The sequence below is a fragment of the Chrysemys picta genome, chromosome 3 (genome assembly GCF_011386835.1).
Source record: "Chrysemys picta bellii isolate R12L10 chromosome 3, ASM1138683v2, whole genome shotgun sequence".
Taxonomy (NCBI): domain Eukaryota; kingdom Metazoa; phylum Chordata; order Testudines; family Emydidae; genus Chrysemys; species Chrysemys picta.
This window is the reverse complement of record NC_088793.1, coordinates 76586835-76610223: the sequence shown is the minus strand read 5'-3', so window position 1 is coordinate 76610223 and position 23389 is coordinate 76586835.

Here is a 23389-nt window from a genome sequence, read left to right as displayed (position 1 = left end):
ATTGAAGCTTTCACTGGTTTTATTATTACACAACAATAAACAAAAATAAACCTTTACATGAAATGGCAATGAAACAATGGGTTTTTATTGCCACACAATATATTGAACAGCAATCCATTATCTAACAACTACAAAGAAACTTTTAATTAAAACAATAGTGAAAAAACACACCAAAGTGCAACAATGTGATGCAGGGCACAGCACAAAGTGGGAGAGAGGGGCATCAAGCTACAGGTAAGTGTACGTTTTATCTATGCTGCTTCTTGTCGGTGGAACTTCTGTTGCGCATTGAGGCTATACGTTACTGGGGCACTAGAGGGCTCAAAAGAGCATGGCTCTCAGGAGCAGCTGTTCTGGCTGCCCTGAGCTTGTCTGTGAAGGGAGTGGCTTCTCAGAGCAGTGATGTGGAGGTACAGTGGGTATGGGTTGCTGCTGGTCCTAGTAGTCTGTATTGTCCAGGGGCCGCATGGCATGTCTGGTTGTTGGTTCACAGTACTGCATGGCCTGCTGCCCTAACAGCAACATATGCTGCAACAGTGCATTCTGGCTCTGTATTGCCTCAAGCAGTTGCTTCTGCACCTCCCTGTCTTTTTCAATACTGCCTTTTTGCCATGGCAATACCGTCCTTGGCCACCCCAAGAGCTCTCTGAAGAGCTCTGTCTGTTTCCCTCTCTGTCCTCATGTACGGCCTTCGCCTCTCCGCTACTTTCAGGTTTTTTGAAGACTCTGAAATGAGGTCAATGAGCATTTCATCACAAGTTTTGCTTTTTCTCCTTCTCAGGTTAGCTAGCTGCTAGGCCATTGATAAAAGCCCTGTCCTTGAGGGTCTGGCTAGTGCAGGTGCTGTGAGAGTACAAAAAAACCACGGGTGGCGATGGTTTATATTCCAGAGAAGCAATGCTAGCATTTTTATGTGCATTTCTGACTCCTCCTCCCTGAGATTCTTCCCAGACTTGGGGGTTGGGGGGGACTTCTGAAATGGTAAGTGGTGTGAGCAGAGAAGAAAGCTGTACTGGGATTTTTGTCTGTGCAGTCTTTGGCTTTGCTGTTGTGCCTTGGAGTCTCTATAGGTGTGGGTGTGGGTGGTGGATTGGGAATTATGTTCCCAATCTGGCTTTCAGTTTTGCTGTGCCTTGGAGTTGCTTATAAGGTGTTGGAGGGGTCGGCAGGTGAGATCTGGTGCAAGCTGGATAGAAATCCCCTCTACATCCCCGTTAGGCTGTCCTGACTCTTGATGATGTTACACTCAGGTGGGTGATGAAGAAGCAGAGAATGGCCTTATTCAGAAAAGCAAAGGGCAGACCAGTGAGATATGCTGTAAACTTATGCACTAAGATGGTCCCCGCCCCCTGATGGGGGCAATCAGTTGGCAGGAGTGGAGGGAAGTAGTGAACTTATAACAGGAGTGGGGTGTGGGGGAGGGAATGACCATGCAGTTATCCCTCAGAATGTCTGGACAAAAATAGTGCAATTTCTTAGCCTGAGATTCTGCTTTATCTTCCCTGCAGACATGGTGAAAGTGCAGAGAAAAATATCATGGGTTCTGCAATGACTATGTAAAGCATGCACTGTTCCCAGTTTTTCTCTATGCAAGCCTGTCAAAGGACATTAAGAGCTTTGCTATTGCTATGGTAAAGCTCTTCTCTTGTAAGAATTCATGTTACGGGGCATTTATTCCTCAGAGTGGAGCTTTAATCTTTGTCCCTTTATGGGCATTCAGTCTTCATGTCTAGATCATGTAAACTGAGAATACTAACCAGATTTCTTTTCCTGTAACCACTATCTCAATAAGCTTTTGCATTTCACACAAATGAATGTTTTCATTATTGGAACCTGCTACAGGCGGTGTGGTGGAGTAGAGGCTGTGGATGCTGCTGGCTGCCATTTTGAGCTGGTGAATGTGGTTGGAGCAGATGATGAGGGGGGAAAAATAAGCAGATGGGCATGTGCCCTCCATGCCATGGGCCTAAAAACAGTCAATAGTAGCAGCTTTATTATGAGACAGAGGCCGGTTGCCTGACCATAGCAGTTGCCAGTTTGGAAATGTATGGGAGGGCTGAACGGATAGTGTGGGCCTCGACTCAGAAAGGCTCCCAGCTCACATCTGCCTAAAATGGCTCTGGCACCTGGAAGAGAAGCTAGCATGGCAGTATAGCATGATGATAATAAAAAATGGTAAAGACGGATACTTACTGTGACGTTGTTCAGTCTATATGTCTAAAACTAGAAATATGAAATATAACTCTGAGGGCCTATTGTAATTATGCAAAGTGTGGGCCATTAATGGTGGTTTGGAATCTTGATGACTCCCATTAACCAGGACCATTGTCTGCAGATGGCTGTGTTTACCTGTGAGTCTTCCTGTATATGTGTGTGCTGGCAAGTGGGCAATGAAGTCTTGCAGTGACATGTGATCATGTCACCTGATCTGGAATCCATCTTTAACCTGGTGCTTTTCCAGTGGGGGGGAGGGGTGGTGGAAACCCAGAGGGACAAAGGGTTCCTGCCTTATGCAAAAGATATATAAAGGGGTGGAAGAGAACAAGGAGAGAGAGGAGCCATCATGAAGAATCCCCTAGCTATCACCTGAGCTGGAACAAGAGCTGTACCAGGGGAAAGAATTGTGCCCAGGCCTGGAAGGTGTCCAGTCTGAGAAAAAACTTACTGAAGCATCTCTGAGGGTGAGATTATCTGTATTCAGTTTGATTAGACATAGATTTGCGCATTTTATTTTATTTTCCTTGGTGACTTACTTTGTTCTGTCTGTTACTACTTGGAACTACTTAAATCCTACTTTCTGTATTTAATAAAATCACTTTTTATTTATTAATTAACTCAGAGTATGTATTAATACCTGGGGGAGCAAACAACTGTGCATATCTCTCTATCAGTGTTATAGAGGGTGAACAATTTATGAGTTTGCCCTGTATAAGCTTTATACAGGGTAAAACGGATTTATTTGGGTTTAATCCCCATTGGGAGTTGGGCATCTGAGTGCTAAAGACAAGCACACTTCTGTGAGCTGTTTTCAGGTAAACTTGCAGTTTTGGGGCAAGTAATTCAGACCCTGGGTCTGTGTTGGAGCAGACGGGAGTGCCTGGCTCAGCAAGACAAGGTCCTGAGCTGGCAGGGAAAACAGGAATAGAAGTAGTCTTGGTACATTAGGTGGCAGCTCCCAAGGGGGTTTCTGTGATCCAACCCATCACACTTACATAGTATCATAGAAATGTAGGGTGGAAAGGAGATCATCAAGTCCAACCTCCTGCGCTGAGGCAGGGCAAGAAACCTAGTCCATCCCTGACAGATGGTTGTTCAACCTGTTCTTAAAAACCTCCAAGGATGGGGATTCCACAACCTCTCTTGGAAGCCTGTTACAAAACTTAAATACCCTTGTACTTCAAAAGTTTTTCTTAATATCTAAATTAAATTTCCCTTGGTGCAGATTAATCCCAATACTACTTGTCCTACCTTCAGTGGATGTAGAGAACAATTGATCACTGTCCTCTTTATAACATCCCTTAACCTGTTTGAAGAATGTTATCAGGTCCCTCCTCAGTCTTCTTTTCTCAAGACTAAATATCTCCTGTTTGTTTAACCTGTGCTAATAGGTCAGGTTTTCTGAATCTTGTATCATTTTTGTTGCTCTCCTGTCTGCATCTTTCCTAAAGTGTGGCCAAGAAGTAGACACAATACTCTAGCTCAGGCTTCACCAGTGCTGAGTTACCTCCCATGTCTTACATATGACACTCTCTTGTAAATATACCCCAAAATATTGGTCCTTTTTTTTGCAGTTCTATCACATTGTTGACTTGTATTCAATCTGTGATCCACTACAAGCCCAAATCATTTTCCGCAGCACTACTGCCTAGCTAGTTATTCCCCATTTTATATTTGTGCATTTGATTTTTCCTTCTTAAGTACAGTATTTTGCATTTGTATTTATTGAATTTCATCTTGTTGATTTCAGACCAGTTCTTCAATTTGTCCAGCCATATTGAATTTTAATCCTGTCCCCCAAAGTTCTTGCAACCCCTCTCAGGTTGGTGTCATCTGCAAATTATATAAGCACATTCTCCACTCCATTATCCAAGTCATTAATGAAAATATTTACTAGTACCAGACCCAGGACAGGCCCCCGCTGGCCCACAGTAGATATGCTCTTCCAGTTTTATAGTAAACCATTGATAACTACTTGTTGAGTATAGTCATTAAACCAGTTGTGCACCCACCTTGTAGTAATTTAATTTAGACCACATTTCCCTAGTTTGCTTATAAGAATGTCTTGTTGGGCTATGTCAAAAGACTTATTAAAATCAAGATCCATCACTTCTACCATTTCCCCCCATCCACTAGACCAGTAACCCTGTCAAAGAAGGCAATAGGCTAGTTTAGCAGGGTTTGTTCTTGATAAATCCATATAGGCTATTCTTTATAACCCTATTATCCTCTAGGTGCTTACAAATTGATTGTTTATTAATTTGTTCCAGTATCTTTCCAGATATTGAAGTTAGGCTGACTTGTCTCTAATTCCCTGGTCCTGTTCTCCTTTTTGAAAATAGGTATTGTGTTTGCTCTTCTCCAGTCCTGTAGGACCTCACTCATCCTTCATGAGTTCTTGAAGATAATTACGATTGATTTAGTGAGTTCCTTAAGTACCCTAGGAGGAATTCCATCTAGCCCTGCTGATCTGAATACATCTAACTTATCTAAATATTATTTAACCTGTTCTTTCCTTAATTTGGCTTGTTTTCCTTTCCCATTGTTAATATTAATTGTGTTGAGTATCTGGTCACTATTAACCTTTTTAGTGAAGACCGAAGCAAAATGGACATTAAACACCTCAGCATTCTTGATGTCATCAGTTATTATTTCACCTTCCCTGCTAAGTAGAGGACCTACACTTTCCTTTGTCTTTCTATTGCTCCTAATATATTTAAAAACCTCTTCTTGTTGCATTTTATATCCCTTCTTAGGTGTAGCTCATTTTGTCCCTACATGCTTGTGTTGTTCTTCTGTACTCCTCCTTACAATTTGTCCACGTTTCCACTTTTGGTAGGATCCTTTCAGGAGCCTAGCCTGTAGCAGAGCCTGTCACCTGGTAACTAGTGAGTGCAGCTGACCCTGATAGAAACTGTGCCACCTAATTGTTGAAGGAGTCAGCAAGCTGATACGTAAGTGCAGCAGCAGCAATCCAGTGGCTGCTCAATGAATTCCTAGCAACTGTGCTTGGTCTTGTCCTTGCCTCTGCTGTCTCTAGCCTTGTTCCTATCCCACCCTGTACCCACTCCTGCTCTCACCCTCGCTTCTTCCTGACTTCTGAGTCCCAGCTCAGAGCCTCGTCTCTGTTTTCTAACTGTGATTCTGATTAACCCTTCATCTTAGGCTTTGGTTTCTGACACCCAGCTCTGAACCTTCACTTCTCTTCTGGATTCTTTTCAAACTGGTAGTCCAGACTCCTGCTCCATCCACTAGGCAAAACCATCCATGACTCAGTCATTCACAGTGGGCTGCTCAAACTGTCAACCACTGAGTCATGGGTGGTCTGACCTAGTGGTTGGAGCAATAATCAGCCTAGCAGTTAGAGCTGAATCCAGATGGGGCCAGTCCAGGAGTGAAGTCAAGGGTTGTAGCTGGATACCAGAAGCCAAAGCCTAAGCTGAAAGTTTTGCCGGAGTCGCAGTCAGAAGGCATTGCGGAGGGTTGGAGCCGAGAGTCAGCAACCAAATCTACTTAGCAATGTCCACAAACAAATCTTTACCCCAGTGGCTGGCCATAAGAGCTTCCTGCACCAACGCTTACTCCCAGAGGGCAATGCGATCCAGGGACTCAGCACTGCTGCAAGTGGCTGCTTGTGGCATGTTATAGGGCTTCATGAATAATATTGCAGCAGTGCTGATAGACTCCAATCCAGGAGCAAACAGACAAAATCTTGCCCCTCACCAGCTTTAAAAAAAAAAAAAATAGGGGGACGGGACATCCGGTAAACTTGATATCAGAGCAGAGGAAGGTAAACAGGCAGATCCGTAACAGTCCCTGCAAAGCAGTGTGGGATAGCTGTTGGAGGATTTTCAAAAATAGTGTGTTGCAGCTTTGCATACACATGAACAACAGACCAAATTAACTCAATTCACAGCAAAGTTAGTTCACTGTGAAAGAGGACTCCAGAGTTCATGATATATGCGGAGTTAGTGCACTATACTAAATTGCTTCCTGTGTATGCAAATGTTTTCAAACTGGATTCACTCAATTTAATCCAGTTTAATCCCTCCATATAGATAAGCCCTCTGTTAAAGTAGAGAGTGGCCTATTTTACTTACTTCCTATACTCTCCTACTAGTAACTTTTCTTGATACCCTCTTTTCTAGTCTCTTTATGTGTGAATCACACTAATCCAGACTCCCCTAGTTTCAGACAGCCAAATTAAGAGGATAATACAGGTGGAGGGTGTATGTTACATGTTAGTAAGTGGATGTGATCCTAAGGGCCTGACTCTCATATTTCACTAAGGTCCCTTTGCAGGCATCCGACAGCATAAACGAGCATTGAAGTAGATATACATTACATTTTATGACCACTTTGAGGCCCTTAATCCTGCCAGAGTAGTATAAGGAGCCTCAGGGTACATCCAGCAATCAATTTATTGGGGATCGATATATCACGTCTCGTTAAGACGCGATATATAGATCCCCGAACGTGCTCCCCGTCGACTCCGGAACTCCACCAGGGTGGGCGGCGGTAGCGGAGTCGATGGAGGAGCCACGGCCGTCGATCCCGCGCCGTGAGGACGGAAGGTAAGTTGGGATAAGATATGTCGACTTCAGCTACGGTATTTCCGTAGCTGAAGTTGCGTATCTTACATCGACACGCCCCCTCCCTTCCCCCCCAGTGTAGACCAGGCCCTAGTGTAATTGAGAAGTCAGTCAGAAGAGTCAAGGTAAATCTCAGGAGGCCTGATTCTCCACTGCTGAGCACCCTGTTTAGGTACTCACACCTGTGATAATACAGTGGGAAGCATGACCATTTTGATTTGACAGTGCTTTGCACAGTTGAATGACTACACATGTGTAAGGAAAATCAAGCCCTGGGAGTCTAAATTCATAGATTCCAAGGCCAGAAGTGCTCATTCTGATGATCTAGTCTGACCCCACCCTCATATAACACAGGCCATAGGACTTCCACATTCAAACTAGAGCTTTAAAAAAATGCAATCCTGATTTAAAAATTTCCAGTGATGCAGAATCCAACACAATCCAAAATTTTTCCAATTACACTTGATTATGCTCACTTTCAAAAATTAGTGCCTTATTTCCAGTCTGAGTTTATCTAGCTTAGTTTCCAGCCATTGGATCATGTTATACCAGGGGTGGGCAAACTACGTCCCGCGGGCTGCACATGGCTTGTCAGACCTCTTAATCCAACCCTCAAGCTCCCGCCAGGGAGCAGGGTTGGGGGCTTGCCCCAGTCCAGTGCTCCAGCTGGGGAGCAGGGTCAGGTGCTTGCCCTGCTTCACACGTGCCATAGCTCTGCATGGCTCCCAGAAGCAGCGGCATGTCCCCCCCTCCGGCTCCTACCCATAGTGGCAGCCAGGGGGCTCTGTACATTGCCCCCGCCCCAAGTGCTGGCTCTGCAGCTCCCATTGGCCAGGAACCACGGCCAATGGAAGCTGCATGGGTGGTGCCTGCGAATGGGGCAGCACGCAGAGCCGCCTGGCCGGCGCCGCGCCTCCACATAGGAGCCATTTTCCAACTTTAGATCTGTGTATTACGAGCTAAAAGATCTTTCATGAAAACTGCTGTAATAGAAACTGCACTGTCTGTACAGGTTTATTTCTGATTATTAGAGGTCAAGGTCTTCCCCATTCCTCCTTTGCTTGCTATGGCTCTTACAATAGCCAAGTCTATACTTTGTAGAGCTGCTTTGCAGATGCAAGTCAAGCTTTTTCTTCATGCATATGTTCACACATTCGGACACATATATTATAAGGGACCAAAACAAAGAGTCTCCCAACAATATACTTAACATTTTTAATTAATATGCAGCCTGGTAATTAAGACCCCTTAAAATAAATAACATAAACAAATTAGAAACAAAAGCTGGACCATATCAGGGACTCAGCTATTGTCTGGAAGACACAAAGAGAAGAAATAGGAATCAATAGCAGGCAAAGGCAACACAGGCTACTGCCCTTTTTATCCTGTGTTCTCTAAACACCAACCACACAGTGCAGAGTAATCTGCACTAGCTTGGAAAAGGAAAAATTTTAAAACATTAACAGCTTGAAGAGACTGGCCGAGAGCCCAAAACAGCCTAGACTGGTATACTTGTCATTTTCCATGCAGTGTTTGCTTGTTTAATAAATGGAACATACCTGTCAGTTTAGGCTTGTCAAGTGAATTAGGCAGCCTCTGTGCAAAATACTGACATCAGTTGCAATATTAAATTAGTGTTTTTTCTCAGAGCTCAAGTACCTAGAGTCATATTGTGACATGACTATCTCAGCTTTCATTTGAAAATTAAAAAATAAGTTTGTAGACCTCATGGTTATTAGTTAGACTGGAAAACTGAAGGCTACACAAAAACAACCCCAAATTTATTATTTTTCTAAAATGTCATGAGTTTTTGAGGCCTGGCTCCTAATTTTGGACACTTGCAACTACCAATACTGATATAATTGGTCATGTCTTCTTGCACTAAATAAAATGAGAAAAAGTTATAGAACTCCTAGGATACTAGATATTTATATTACAGCAATATTTCTTTAAGTCATTAATTCGCCCCCATCTTTTGTTCTTGTACAGAGCATTGTCTTTCGTCCTCAAGCAGCAACAGTAGTATTTTGGACCAGATCTTGACCATTGCTCCAAGTTTGCTAGGACCTGTTTCAGAAGGTTTAGCAAGACCCTTCTAGGTGCAGTATGCATTCAGAGCAGCCATATACTCTACAGCAAACCACAAAGGGTGAAATCCTAGCTCCCTTCAAGTCAATGGCAAAACTCCTATTGACTTCGGCGTGGCCAAAATTTAACCCAGTGTGTGTGTCTCGCATTCCAGAAAACACACAGTGCCTGAATGGGTCAGGTACGGACAACTGACAAACCTGCTTCTTCTCCTTGGGACCGTGCTGCCCGTCAACCATCTTCCCCTTTTGTCTGCTTATTGCCACCCAATGTTTGTCCTTGTTATTACGCACATTTGGCATATTGAAATGGAGCAGAAAGTGCATCCCAGGGAAACATAATGGAATAACATAGGCACTCAATACCAAAATTAAATCAGCAAAACCCACCTAATCACAGAACAAAACCAATAGGAAATTCTTGGTGGTAAGATTTTGTTGGACAAGTTTAAAAAGCCTCCTAGTTAAGACATCCAGCCATGACTTTTGGAAAATCATAGTCTCTCTATCAGTGCCTGGAATATGAGTGAGATCAAGCAATAGATAGAGTGGCAAAAAGGTTGATTCTGGGCACTTGAATGAGAGATTTGACTGCATTGCTAACCATCATTAAAAGAGGGTAAATATGAATCAGTGAAAATGGCAAGGTTCTTTAGGACAACGTTCCTCCTTACTTCAGCCTGGAATTCTGAACTATATTAATACTTTAACTAGAAGTAGGCCTGAAGCAAAACCCCAGATCTCTGCCCCACTGAAAGTCCAGATCTGATCTCTGCGGCTCAGACTCAGGGAAATATGTAATCCTAGATTTAGGCACACAAAATGGGAACCACTGTTGCATGTGTAACTGCTCTCATAGAATCACAGAATATCAGGGTTGGAAGGGACCTCAGTAGGTCATCTAGTCCAACCCCCTGCTCAAAGCAGGACCAATTCCCAACTAAATCATCCCAGCCAGGGCTTTGCCAAGCCTTACCTTAAAAGCCTCTAAGGAAGGAGATTCCACCACCACCCTAGGTAACCCATTCCAGTGCTTCACCATCCTCCTAGTGAAAAAGTTTTTCCTAATATCCAGTCTAAACCTCCCCCACTGCAACTTGAGACCATTACTCCTTGTTCTGTCATCTGCTACCAATGAGAACAGTCTAGATCCATCCTCTTTGGAATCCTCTTTCAGGTAGTTGAAAACAGCTATCAAGTCTCCCCTCATTCTTCTCTTCTGCAAACTAAATAATCCCAGTTCCCTCAGCCTCTCCTCATAAGTCATGTGCTCCAGACCCCTAATCATTTATGTTGCGCTCCGCTGGACTCTTTCCAATTTTTCCACATCCTTCTTGTAGTGTGGGGCCCAAAACTGGACACAGTACTCCAGATGAGGCCTCACCAATGCCGAATAGAGGGGAATGATCATGTCCCTCGATCTGCTGGCAATGCTTCTACTTATACAGCCCAAAATGCCGTTAGCCTTCTTGGCAACAAGGGCACACTGACTCATATCCAGCTTCTCATCCACTGTAACCCCTAGGTCCTTTTCTGCAGAACTGCTGCGTAGCCACTCGGTCCCTAGTCTATAGCAATGCATGGGATTCTTCCGTCCTAAGTGCAGGACGCTGCACTTGTCCTTGTTGAACCTCATCAGATTTCTTTTGGCCCAATCCTCTAATTTGTCTAGGTCCCTCTGTATCCTATCCGTACCCTCCAGCTATCTACCACTCCTCCCAGTTTAGTGTCATCTGCAAACTTGCTGAGGGTGCAATCCATGCCATCCTCCAGATCATTAATGAAGATATTGAATGAAACCGGCCCCAGGACCGACCCTTGGGGCATTCCGCTTGATACTGCCTGCCAACTAGACATGGAGCCATTGATCACTACCCTTTGAGCCCGACGATCTAGCCAGCTTTCTATCCACCTTATAGTCCATTCATCCAGCCCATACTTCTTTAACTTGCTGGCAAGAATACTGTGGGAGACCGTATCAAAAGCTTTGCTAAAGTCCAGGAATAACCAGGGCTGCCCGGGGGCGGGGCGGGGGCAAGTGGGGCAATTTGTCCCGGGCCCCGCAGGGGCTCCCATGAGAATGTCGGAGGCTCCCTCCCACCTCTGCCTTCCCCCATCCCCCGATGCCTCAGCGTGCTGTGTCCAGGATCGGCCCTGGACAGAGCTACAGTGGCGTGGCTCCAGCGGGGCCCGAGATCCTCCTGCTCAGAGACACGTGGTGAGGGGGAGGGGCTGCGAGCTGCCGCCAAGCGGCGGGAGCTTAGGTCCCACTGGAGCCACGCCATTGCAGTGCTGTCCAGGGCCGCTCCTGGACGCGGCGCGCTGAGGCTCCGTGAGAGGGGGGAGGCGGGGGTAAGTGGCATGGTAAGGGGGCTGGGGCCAGGGGGGTAGGATAAGGGGCAGGGAGTTCCGGGGACAGCCAGGGGACAGGGAGGGGGCAGAGGTTTGGGGGCGGCGGTCAGGGGACGGGAAATGGGGGGTTGGATTGTGAGCGTTCTGGGGGTCTGTCAGGACTCGGCGGGGGGGTGGATAGGGGTCGGGGCAGTCAGGGGACAGGGAGCGGGGGGGGGTTCATGGGGGGTGGGGTCCCGGGGTGGTGGTTGGGGGGGCCTTGGGAGGGCAGTCAGTGGACAAGGAGCAGGATGGGTCGGGGATTCTGAGGGGGGCAGTTGGGGGGCAGGAAGTGGGTGGGGGTCAGATAGGGGGCAGTGCCAGGCTGTTTGTGGAGGCACAGCCTTCCCTACCCTAAAGCTCATTCAGCAGTTTGAAGGTTGCAGACAGCTATTTAACACAATGAGCCAAGCTGTTATCTTTCCCCTTAGGGCTACCATCCCTTTCACTTCTCAAATGCCAAATTATAGTCTACATTTAATTTCAGTGCCATAGGGAGATTCATGTCAGGGGAGGGTAGCTTCATTTAAAATTAGCCATTTTAGATTAACAGTGATAGAGCCAAGAGAGCCATGGGGGAGGAATCACATGAGAAGAGCAATATCCTACACCACCTACCTCCTTCCCAACCCTACCAAGGGAGATCCCCCTCCCCCCCCCCCCGCATTCCCCGAGGCTCCAGAGGGGTTAATTCAGTGGTTCTCAAACGTTTGTACTGGTGACTCCTTTCACATAGCAAACCTCTGAGTGTGACCCCCCCTTATAAATTAAAAACACCTTTTTATACATTTAACACTATTATAAATGCTGGAGGTGAAGCGGGGTTTGCGGTGGAGGCTGACAGCTCACAACCCCCAGTAATAACCTCGTGACCCCCTGAGGGGTCCCGAACCCCAGTTTGAGACCCCCTGGGTTAATTTAATTATAGCACCCTGTGTCCATTCACATGCATGTGCTATTTTGAGCATTTCAGTTTTCACAACATAGGCTCATCCTAGATTCTGGAACAAGCTCAAATGCTCAGTTCATGAAGTATGTACATAAGCTATACTAAAGACAAACCCACAGTAACTGTCTCCAGTTTGTGAGGGACCCCATGGAGCCAGTCTCTAGGAAACAGATAAATTCATGGAGGTTAAGTCCATTAATGGCTATTAGCCAGGATGAGTAAGGAATGGTGTCCCTAGTCTCTGTTTGTCAGAGGGTGGAGATGGATGGCAGGAGAGAGATCACTTGATCATTACCTGTTAGGTTCACTCCCTCTGGGGCACTTGGCATTGGCCACTGTCGGTAGACAGGATACTGGGCTGGATGGACCTTTGGTCTGACCCAGTATGGCCATTCTTATGTTCTAGCCTAAATGAACCCAAAGTTATGGAGACAGATATGCATCAAGGAAGCCAGCAGAGTATTAGAAACCTGGAAAAATCTCTGAGTGGATGGACTCAGGCGTTTGGTCACAAGCTGAGGTGGTTCAAAAGTTTTGGATTTTTTTTAAGTAGAATTTTTGTATTGTTTCTTTAAACAATCAAACACAGCAAGCAGCAAATATTTGGCCACTCATGTCTGTAACCCCAAACCATGTTCAGGTTTTGGCAGACTAATTTCAGCTTTTCAATTAAAAAAAACACAACAAATTTTGAAGGAAAGCAGACATTGTCCGTGATTTTTTCTGCTTTTTAAAAACCCCTAGTTCTCCATCCAAAAAAAGTTTTGACGGAAAATATTTGTCCAACCCTTTTAATGAGCTTTAGTGCCTTTTAGCACTAGCTGATGCTGAGAACCAGTGATACCTTGTAAAGGTGACTTGAAAAGAAGTTTTCTCAAAACTGGGTTTGTGCCGAGATGCGGAAGGTTTTTAAATGTTTATTTCTCCCAGGGCCGCCTGGCGGGGGGAGGGGAGCAATTTGCCCTGGGCCCTGCAGGGGCCCCCACGAGAATATAGTATTCTCTAGTATTGCAACTTTTTTTTATGGAAGGGGCCCCTGAAATTGCTTTGCCCCAGGCCCCCTGAATCCTCTGGGCGGCCCTGGGAATAACACCTCCACTGCTTTCCCCTTATCCACAGAGCCAGTTATCTCATCACAGAAGGCAATTAGGTTAGTCAGGCACGACTTGTCCTTGGTGAATCCATGCTCACTGTTCCTGATCACTTTCCTCTCCTATAAGTGCTTCAAAATTGATTCCTTGAGGACCTGCTCCATGATTTTTCCAGGGACTGAGGTGAGGCTGACTGGCCTGTAGTTCCCCAGATCCTCCTCCTTCCCTTTTTTAAAGATGGGTACTACATTAGCCTTTTTCCAGTCATCCAGGACCTCCCCTGATCGCCATGTAAGCCATTCTCCTTCCAGATGCCTTTTGAAAATGTGGCCCTGCAAATCACAAAAGCTCAGGTTTTATTTATTGATGTATTATTTTAGTCTAGTAAAAAGGGACTAAACCCAAAATGTTGCCTTTTTTATTTGTTTCAGGTCTTTCCTTCAGTCTCTCTTGTTGCACCCTATACTCCACCTGTTTCTCTTGCCATGCTGCTCCTTTTGTCTCCTTCTTGCATCTATGGCCTGGTCCCCACTAACCCCCCACTTCGGACTAATTTACGCAAATTCAGCTACGTTAATAACGTAGTTAATAACGTAGCTGAATTCGAAGTACCTTAGTTCGAACTTACCGCGGGTTCAGACGCGGCAGGCAGGCTCCTCTGTCGATGCCGTGTACTCCTCTCACCGAGCTGGAGTACTGGCATCGACGGCGAGCACTTCCGGGATCGATTTATTGCGTCTAGACCAGACGCGATAAATCGATCCCAGAACATCGATTGCCTGCCGCCGGACCCGGAGGTAAGTGTAGACGTACCCTATGACTCTATTCCTTGTTTCACCCCACGCTTCCCTCTTGCAGGTTGCACTTAAACTGGGAAAAATGCTAGCCACCCCTCAGCACTGGTGTAAACTCTGGAGTAAGCCACCATGTCATCTAACCCAGTGCTGAAAACATGTCTGCTTAGAACATATACTATTGATAGCACAGGTGCAACAAAACTGCTAACATCTTTCTTATCTGTGCCTCAAATGACCTTTCTCTTCCCATTCAAATCCCTCTTCAAAACTCCCTTCTTTTGGCTAGGTTTTCATTGCTAACTCCTGCTCCATCTACTTCTGATGCACCTGTCCAACCATGTAAACACGGGAACTAATAAGATACATGTAGATGAAGTCACCTGGATCTTTTATTACTGAAACTCTCCTTCTTCCCTATCTTTGTAGGCCATCACTACTCGCTGTGTTATTTCTAATTTAAACATAAGCCCCCTTGGGGCAGGTGACCTTATCTTCATTGCCCCTGTAAAGGTTCATGCAGCCCTATCTGCATTATTTATTATTGACTGGACTGACTCACTCTCCATTTCTAGTTTTCCCCCAAAAAACTCCTATAAAATACCAACTTACCAAATATGTAAAGTAATCTCAGAGAAAATAAACAACCAGCACCACGAGCTGGGAACTCGCATGTTGAATCCTCACACTAGAACACGGTAAGCAGGAAGATACTGCATGGTGCCACGCTATATCTCTGGGGTGTGTTTTGTTCCATGGCAGAGACTATCTGTTCTCCCCAGTACATCAAGGAACAATCTCTTCTTTTTACACTGACTCAAAACCTAAAACGGTTTCCAGCCACACACCTACTTGGCACTAACTTGCATTCATTACAGACCCTGTGGGGATTTATCTGCACCACATGAGCTTTGTATGTGGCCCATATTTTCATTCAGTAAAATCAAATGTAGTTACCTCAGCATACACAGTGAAAACAGCATGAATAATGGAAACTTTAATCCTCATTTTTCAAAATTAGATTATAGTTTTACCTTTTTTTTTTTTTTTGGTAATCCCTCCCTAGTGCCAAATAGCCTAGATGCTGTCTAGACCTTCCCTCTAATCATATTCAGTGGCTTTTCCAATCTTAGCTGGATAGAAGGGGTTGCCTATGCAGAGCCACATTCTACAAGACTGCATGGGTCACCTTCAGTCACCTTTCATGTGTTGCTTGAAGAATTAGTTTAATCATAACAGATAAAATAAATGCCATATAACGTAAAATTAAATTAAATGCTATATGCAACAACAAAGATAACATTATGACATATCCATCATGCTTCTTTATCTGTGAGTGCACAGATAAACAGAAAGATTTATAAGGCTGGAATGATTTTATTGCTAAAACAGAAGCTGGCAATATTGAATTAAACTTCATATGTTTGTCAAAGGCTTTGCAGAAAGTAGTTAGCATACACACTGTGCAGCTCTTACAAAGGCATAATAGATTTCATTGCAGAAATCCAAAATGTTGTATACTACAGTGAATGCAGCCTTATGATACAGAATAAAATTATCCTGTGCTCTAGGTACTCAAGTGACTTATATAATGACTGCATAGGTTTTAGTTAGAGTTTCCATTTCAGATGGCAAAGTTTGGTATCTTCCAGTGTTCTTGTAACCATATTGGTCCCAGTTTAGTTGTCATATATACACAATAGCACCATTATACAGTATGCCTGATGATTGCACAGTAAATTACATTGAATTATTATTAAGAAATTACTATGCAAACTGCAGTCTGGTTTCGAGGAATGAAATCTTCCTTTATTATAATGGAAGCATAGTTAAAGAGGCAGTTAGGTTCCATTTTTAGGTCCCCATATAATGGTGGCTAGGAAACTTCATTTGGGCTGAAAATTGAAGGCAAAGGAGAATTCTACTGCAAACTTTGCAGAAAACTAACGATTTTTGAGTGACAGAGAATTAAAAATTAACCTATTAACCTGAACTGAAATGTCTCCAAAAAAGAAAATGAACAGAGAAAAATCTTGGTTACTTTTAGGTTTGTTACTTACTATTAAAATTGAAACACACGGATCAATTATTGTGATTATTATTGATATTGCAAGGAAGCCTAGGAAACTCAATTGTAGACCAGGACCCCATTGTGCTAGGCACTATACAAACAAGAACAAAAAGACAGTCCCTGCACTGAGAAGCTTACAGTTAAAACTACCTAAGTATTTAAAAGGGTGAAATGACCAGTTATAGGAAGGTAGATAAATATTTAAATATCCTCACATTTCATCCAATTTCTTAAATAAATATACATAGGTAAAATATCACATTTCACATTCTAAAAACAATCTTAACTATGCCCTCATGGGACAGTCTAGAGGTGCTACACACGTGCTACTAGCAAAACAGGTAAATTAACACTCTCAGTTTGTCCGGGTCATCCAATGTTGTGCCTTAGATGCATGTCACTTTTGTAAGTTTCCTAAGTTCTGTTTTCTATTTCTAACATAAGGAAACACATGTTGAATTTATATCTTGTGCTAGTTGAGCAGTAGTGCAGTGTGAAACTGGAAATCTCTTGTTCAAATTCCAGGTCTGCTGATGTGCATGTATTAACATTAATTTTGTACCTGTGAGTTGCACTAAATAGGATTCCTTCCAATTTCTTTACCCAATATGATAGCAGTTGTATTACTCACATCATTTCTGGTGAACCAGAAACCTTTACTTATAAAATATCCTGATTTAGAGTGTTGGCTTTTGCAAACCTAGTGTTGCTTGATTAATCTGCACGTTTAAAAAACCAGATGCACGTATTGCACTAAGCCCCCTACCTCTTGGCCACACTGACTCATGGTCAATCTTAAAATATATAAAGAAAAGAAACTGTAGCACTTTTGCTGAGAGAAATTAGGACACATTAAGTTTTGACATATATTAAGTATCATAAGCTTGGAAGTGAACTGTAATTGTGGATGGGTTTGTAAACATCTGTGAAGGATCTAATTGTGGCAACTGCTTTGCAATTTTAGCAAAGATGTCTTAGGCTTGTAAATCATAAATGGGAGATGGTATTGTTGGAAATAGGAAAAAGTAACTAAATCCCCATGTCTGTGTATTTATATTTTTTTGGCCAGCAGGGGGTAGTCTGACACTGGACTTCTTTTTAAAGAGCAGATTCTTAATCTTCAGTCATTTAGCTGTCTTCCAGGTGAAGAAGAGCCATCTGAACCAGGATAGATCTCGCTTCCTTGATGAATCAGACCTGCCACTCAAACCACAGTGTTAAATGATATTAGCACAAAGGCAACCACTCAGCTATTTTAAACCATGTCTTTTTAACTGCAGATAAAATAAATGAAAGATAATATTTTATCTTAGGTATGTGAGTTTTAGGCTTTGGCACTTCACATTTGTTCCCACTTTTAGGCCTCTTATTCCTTTTTGTTTTATTTATTTATTTATTTGTTTGTTTCCACATCTTCTCCCACCTGTTTCCCTACTGTGGCCAGATTCTCAGTAGCAGAGTTTTTACAATTCTGACTAATAGCCCACGAGTTTGCAAGATTCTGTACTCATTATTACTACTTCTCCACTTGCTCAAGTGTTGTTCTGTCCCCTTCCCCATTATTCCTTCCTTATTTAAACTAATGATGGGGGCTGCATTCTATTCTGAAAACAGTCAACTAGCAAAGGATGCCCACGTGGTCAATGAATGCAGATTTTACCTGGTTTGTGAGCAGAGCTAAATGAGTAGGTTCCACTAACATAACAATGTCTGTGTAACTAGGATAATGGCTGTGTACCTTCAACTCTTTGTACAGGTACAAATTGAAAGGGTCATTTTGTCAGTGAGTTAGAGTTTCATTCCGGACCAGCCATACATGCCCTTCTGTGGAATTTATAAATTGAGTTTTTAATGACCGAATAAAAACAAAAGCAAAAAGGAAACTAGTAGGGCTAGAGAGATGAAATATTTAATTCACTGTATCAGATAGTAAAAAAAAAATCAAACATAACAATGGTTTAAATAGCTGATATGTTGGGGATACCTATCCTGCCATGGAAAGGAGCTGGGCACAATCATAGGGTTTTTTATTATTATTATTTCTGACTATTATGATCTTAGCAGCATTCTACAATTTTCTGGTGTCTAATATGCTGATATTTGGAGGATGTTTCTAATGTTATATTTTAAGACAGAAATTATAAAAAATAAATCACTCCTTTAAACACATTTGTTTAAGGTTTTCAAAGCAGTACAGGAGATTCAGCCACCCATCTTCTTCTAGAACAAATAGAAGATGTGTGGAAAAAAAAATCCCCTGAACTGCTTTGAAAATCCCAGCTTTTGCATTTCCACAGCCCCCTTGGTACGTGTTAGGGAGATCTGCTTGTCTCCTAAGTTTTTAACTAACATTCCCCTTCCTTACCCTTCACTTTGTTTCCTCCCACTCATTGCTTCTCTTCTCTGTCCTTCGCCTTTGTGTCCCTCATCTTGAAAAGTTTTATAATCAAGTATTACTCACTATTATTCATGCAGGTGCAATATAAGACTCTTAAACAGGCTATGAAGAAGAGAGTTCACTCTTGGGCAAAAGGTTTCTGAGGAAGGTGACTTTATTATTTGGAGGCACTCTGCAGAATACAGATAAACTCTAGTTCTCTTAACTCTCTCCTCCTCTCCTAGCATTACCAGCACAGAGTAATCTTCACTAACAAGTTCAAATGACTATACATTGCTGCCTTTTACTTTAGTTGCCCATAAGTATTCACTCCCCCTAATGGAACAGTTTAATTATTGCTTCCTTATTATAGTCCAGGGGTGGCCAAACTTACTGACCGCATACACAATCTTCAGAAGTTTGAGAGCTGGGGCACGACTGCCGGGCTTGGGGCTTCAGCCCTCCCCGAGACCTCCCTCCCCACGGGGCTGAAGCCAGAGGCAATGTTGGAGGGGGACATATTGGGTCGAGTGCCCTCCCAGGTTTTTGCCAGGATGTGCTGGCCCTGCTTAGTCACATGGTGCCGCCAGGGCCCCTCCCTGCATGGAAGCTGCTGGAGCCAGCAAGTTGGGAGCTGCGCTTTGGGTAGAGGCAGGGGTAAACAGCTGGGAGCTGCATGGAGAGCCCATGCTTTTGCTGCTGCCTCTCCCTGAGGAGCTAAAGCAGAGGCCCCTCCCTGCAGCTCCCAGCTGTTTGCTGCTGCCTCTCCATGCAGAACTAAAACCTGGGAGTTGAAGGGGGGGGCTGATGAGGGAAAAAGGGGTGTGTGACTTTTGGGCCTTTAAATTGTGCCCCCCCCCTCTTAGCAGGCACCAGTCATATTTGGCAGAAGCCCCTCGCCCCACCACAGGGCACGAGCACGCCCTCCCCCCAGTCCGGTAGGCAGAGAATAGGGGTGTTTGGGGAGCTCTGGGAGCCGCACTTTAACTGTAAAAGAGCCGCATGTGGCTCACGAGCCACAGTTTGACCACCCCTATGCAGAGCCAGCTTTAGGAAGTGCGGGGCCCGATTCGAACAGTTTTGACGGGGCCCCGGCAGGGATGACTGAAAAAAAACACGTAAAAAAACATGTGGGGCTTGTACTCACTGGGCAGCACTTGTAGTCTTCAGCGGTTTGTCCTTCACTCGCTCCGGGTCTTTGGTGGCACTAAAGGACCTGCTGCCGAAGTGCTGCCGAAGACCCAGAGCGAGTGAAGGACCCGCCGCTGAAGTGCCACCAAAGACCCGGAGCGCTGCCGGGTGAGTAAAAATTAAAAAGGAGCCTCTAGCCAGGGAAGGGATTCTTGGCCACTTTCCCCCACCCCGGCGGCTCTGCCACTGGGCGCGGGGCCCTCTTAGGCGCGAGGCCCGATTCGGGGGAATTGGTGGAATTGGCCTAAAGCCGGCCCTGCCCCTATGCTAGTCCAATGAGACATTGGTAGAGGCACGGCTGCACAAAGGCATACATTAATGTGTGCTTAGATTATGTGCACAGAGACTCAATGTGCACATGCAGTTTGGGTATTTGTTCATGCACATAGTCAGCTAGGTGTCTAAAAGGTCATGTGCAAACCACCTGTTATGCACATGCCTATCGTATAGTTGGATGCCTTTGCAAATGCATGCATACAATTGCACAGACTTATCTTTGAAATTTTGCCCTGTGCATCAATACTGTATTTTCTTTTTTATTATTTCAAACAATAATTTTAAAAGGATTTTACTGTCAGAATTGTTGCTGCCACTAGTCTGACTTCATGCCCCAGGCTCTCTTAAGACACTCAAGGCGTAGGGTTGCCAACGTGATATTTCAAAAATAAGGGATTGTTTTCTTAGCACCCCCGCCCACTGCTCCTCCTGATATTATTATTATTATTATTAGCAATAATAATAATTAATAAGCAGTACTCACCTACATTCGCCAGGGGTATTTCTTGCTCCTTTTTTGGCAGCACTCAACAATTCCCGATATAATTGTACAGACATGAAAAAATAAGGGACATCCCTTGTAATAAGGGACTATTGGCAACTCTACTCAGGGGAGAGGCAATGTTTCCTATTAATGCCTGACTACAGTTGCTGCTGTGGAGAAGATTAGTGTATAAGTAGTACAGAGTCTGGCAAGGAAAAATCCAGTACTATATTTAGCTTTCATTGGTAGGTGCTGGGCAATGCTGAAAAAGACAATATGGTATGGTAATGGGAATGGTATGAGTACAGGAGTGGAAGCCAGGAACACTCGAATCCTAAACCCAGTGCTAACACCAACTTTTTCTGTTACCTTAGGCAAGTCACTGAGAGGGTGATTTTCAAAAGTACCTGAGTGACATAGGAGCACACATCTGGCTTTCAATGGGACATGTGATCCTAAATCCCTTTGGCACGTTTTGCATATCTCCTCCTACAAGTCACAGCCTAAGTTTCCTCATGTGTAAAATGGATATGATAATTAGACCTGAGCAAGTGATTCAAGGTTTGCATTGTGAAAGCAATCCCCTGTAAATTCAATTTGTGAAAAGCATCAGCCCAGATTCATGCCCCATTTTTAAACTCTGGCGGAGTTTCACTTGTTTTGGAGTGGGTTCAGATTTCTAGGTGAACTGTTTGCACAGACCTAATAACTCATATACCCACTCTACAAGAATGTTTGGAGGATTAATTAATATTTATAAAGTGCTTTGAAAATGCCAAGCCGTGTGTTTGAGCTAAGTATTAAGATTATTACAATATAGTACTGTATATTTGATGGATCCCAAAGCATTTTTATAGCATTTACAGTAAATGTGGGAACCGCCCACCCACCCACCACGGCAGGTGGCATATATTCCATAAAGAAATGTGCTCCCCATGTTGATCTTGTGTATCTAGAATGATATTATAAATTATTTAGATTGTAAACTCTTTGGGGCAGGAGCCGTCATTTTGTTCTGTGATTGTACAGCACCTAGCACAATGGGGTCCTGGTCTATGATTAGGGCTCCTAGACTCTATGATAATACACATAATAATAAATGATCTCATCAGCTTTTGCAATATCCCCAGTCTTCAGCTAGTATGCGAAACCAAATCCATCATATTAGTGCTATTTTTATTTTTTAAAGGACCAGTGAAGAACCCGTTCATTAATCCTCCCACGGAGCTAAGAATCAGAAAACTTTGGAATAAAGTCAGCTGCTGGAAGCCCTGTCTGGAGTACTCATGCCTTCATTTGCATTTTGATTTCTGTGATTTAACTGAAGGCACAAGTTGTCCCTGCCAAATATCCCTAGCCTACCCAGGGATATATAAGGTAGAACTGCCCAGAGCAGCCTGACTTACGAGGACTGCCACAGCAACACAACCAATGCATCCCTAAACATTTCGTAATAAAAAATCTGTTGTTCTTTGGTCGCCAGGATTTAACAAGCCTAATCCCTAGGAGAGGTGATAAAAATTCATTAATCTAATTAAATACTTCTTATTGCCAAAGTGACTTTGTAGAGTAGCTTTGCTGAAGGATAAGTGCAAAGTAAAATGGAGTCCCAGCAGAGAAACAAATGTTAGACTTGAGCAAGCTGGTACACGCTTCATTAAACTCATAATTATCCTTTGGTTCTAAGTAGCTGATAATATTTAATGAGTAGCCAAGATAATTTAAAGAAAATGTTTACTAATGAGGGACAAACAGTGCCATGGAAAGCTGATATCTGGGGTACCATAACCATGTATCTTACCTGTATCTTGTGTACTATGGCTTGTAGATGTGATTTTAATGGATTTTTTAAACATTCCGTTAAAGGCTGATGTTAAAAGACCTCACCAGAGCTTGTTGTGAAGTTCTAGAAATCATGGAAGAATATACTATTTTTTTGAGGCTATACGGACACGAGGCTTAATAGATAACAATAGAATTCATTAGAGGCAGCCCCCTCTTGAGATCTGAGCACAGGAAGGGGAACAAAGAATTCCTGGGGTTCTAATCCTGTCTCTGCCACTGATGCACTGTGTGGGCTTGGGTAAATCACTTAGGCCCACATTTTCCTTAGTGTCCACTAATAACATGTGTCTGACGAAGTGGGTTTTCACCCACGAAAGCTTATGCTCCAATACTTTGGTTAGTCTATAAGGTGCCACAGGACTCTTTATCACTTTTTACAGATTCAGACTAACACGGCTACCCCTCTGATACTTGACACTAATATTTGGTGTCTGAATGTTTGAGTTACTAGCTATGGGCAGATTCATCCTGGTCACTAGGGGCCAGTTTGGCAAAGACAAGGGTATCCCTCAGAACACAGACTCACTGGGGAATAAGAACATTCTGGCCAACACTATCTCTTGCCCTTGGTCTGTATCCTCCTTCCTCCAGCCCATACCCACCTGCACTGGGAACTGCTGCAAAGATGCAGTTAGCAGGGGGCCCTGATGCATTGGAAAATTTCATTGGTAGGGCTATGCAACCACTTTGCACCAGTGTAACTGGCACAAAGTGGCTATAATGCAAAGATGAATCTCTTCCCCCTACCACTACTCCCAAGCCTGATTTTTGAGGTACAGATCAAGTACAGCTCCTATTGACATCATTTGGAATTGTGGCATGGGTGATCAGAATCACAGGTTAAAGTGCTTTCCCTCCTCTGCTTGAAAGCAGAGGGGATCTCCCTCTCCCCTGTGTAGCCTCCCCTAGACCTCCTGCTCTTACTTGGCTGCCCCTTTTAGAAAATATTGATCTTATCCTCTCTGCCTCAATTTCCAACCTGTAAAATGTGGATTATAATGTGTATTCATCTGCCATTGCATTT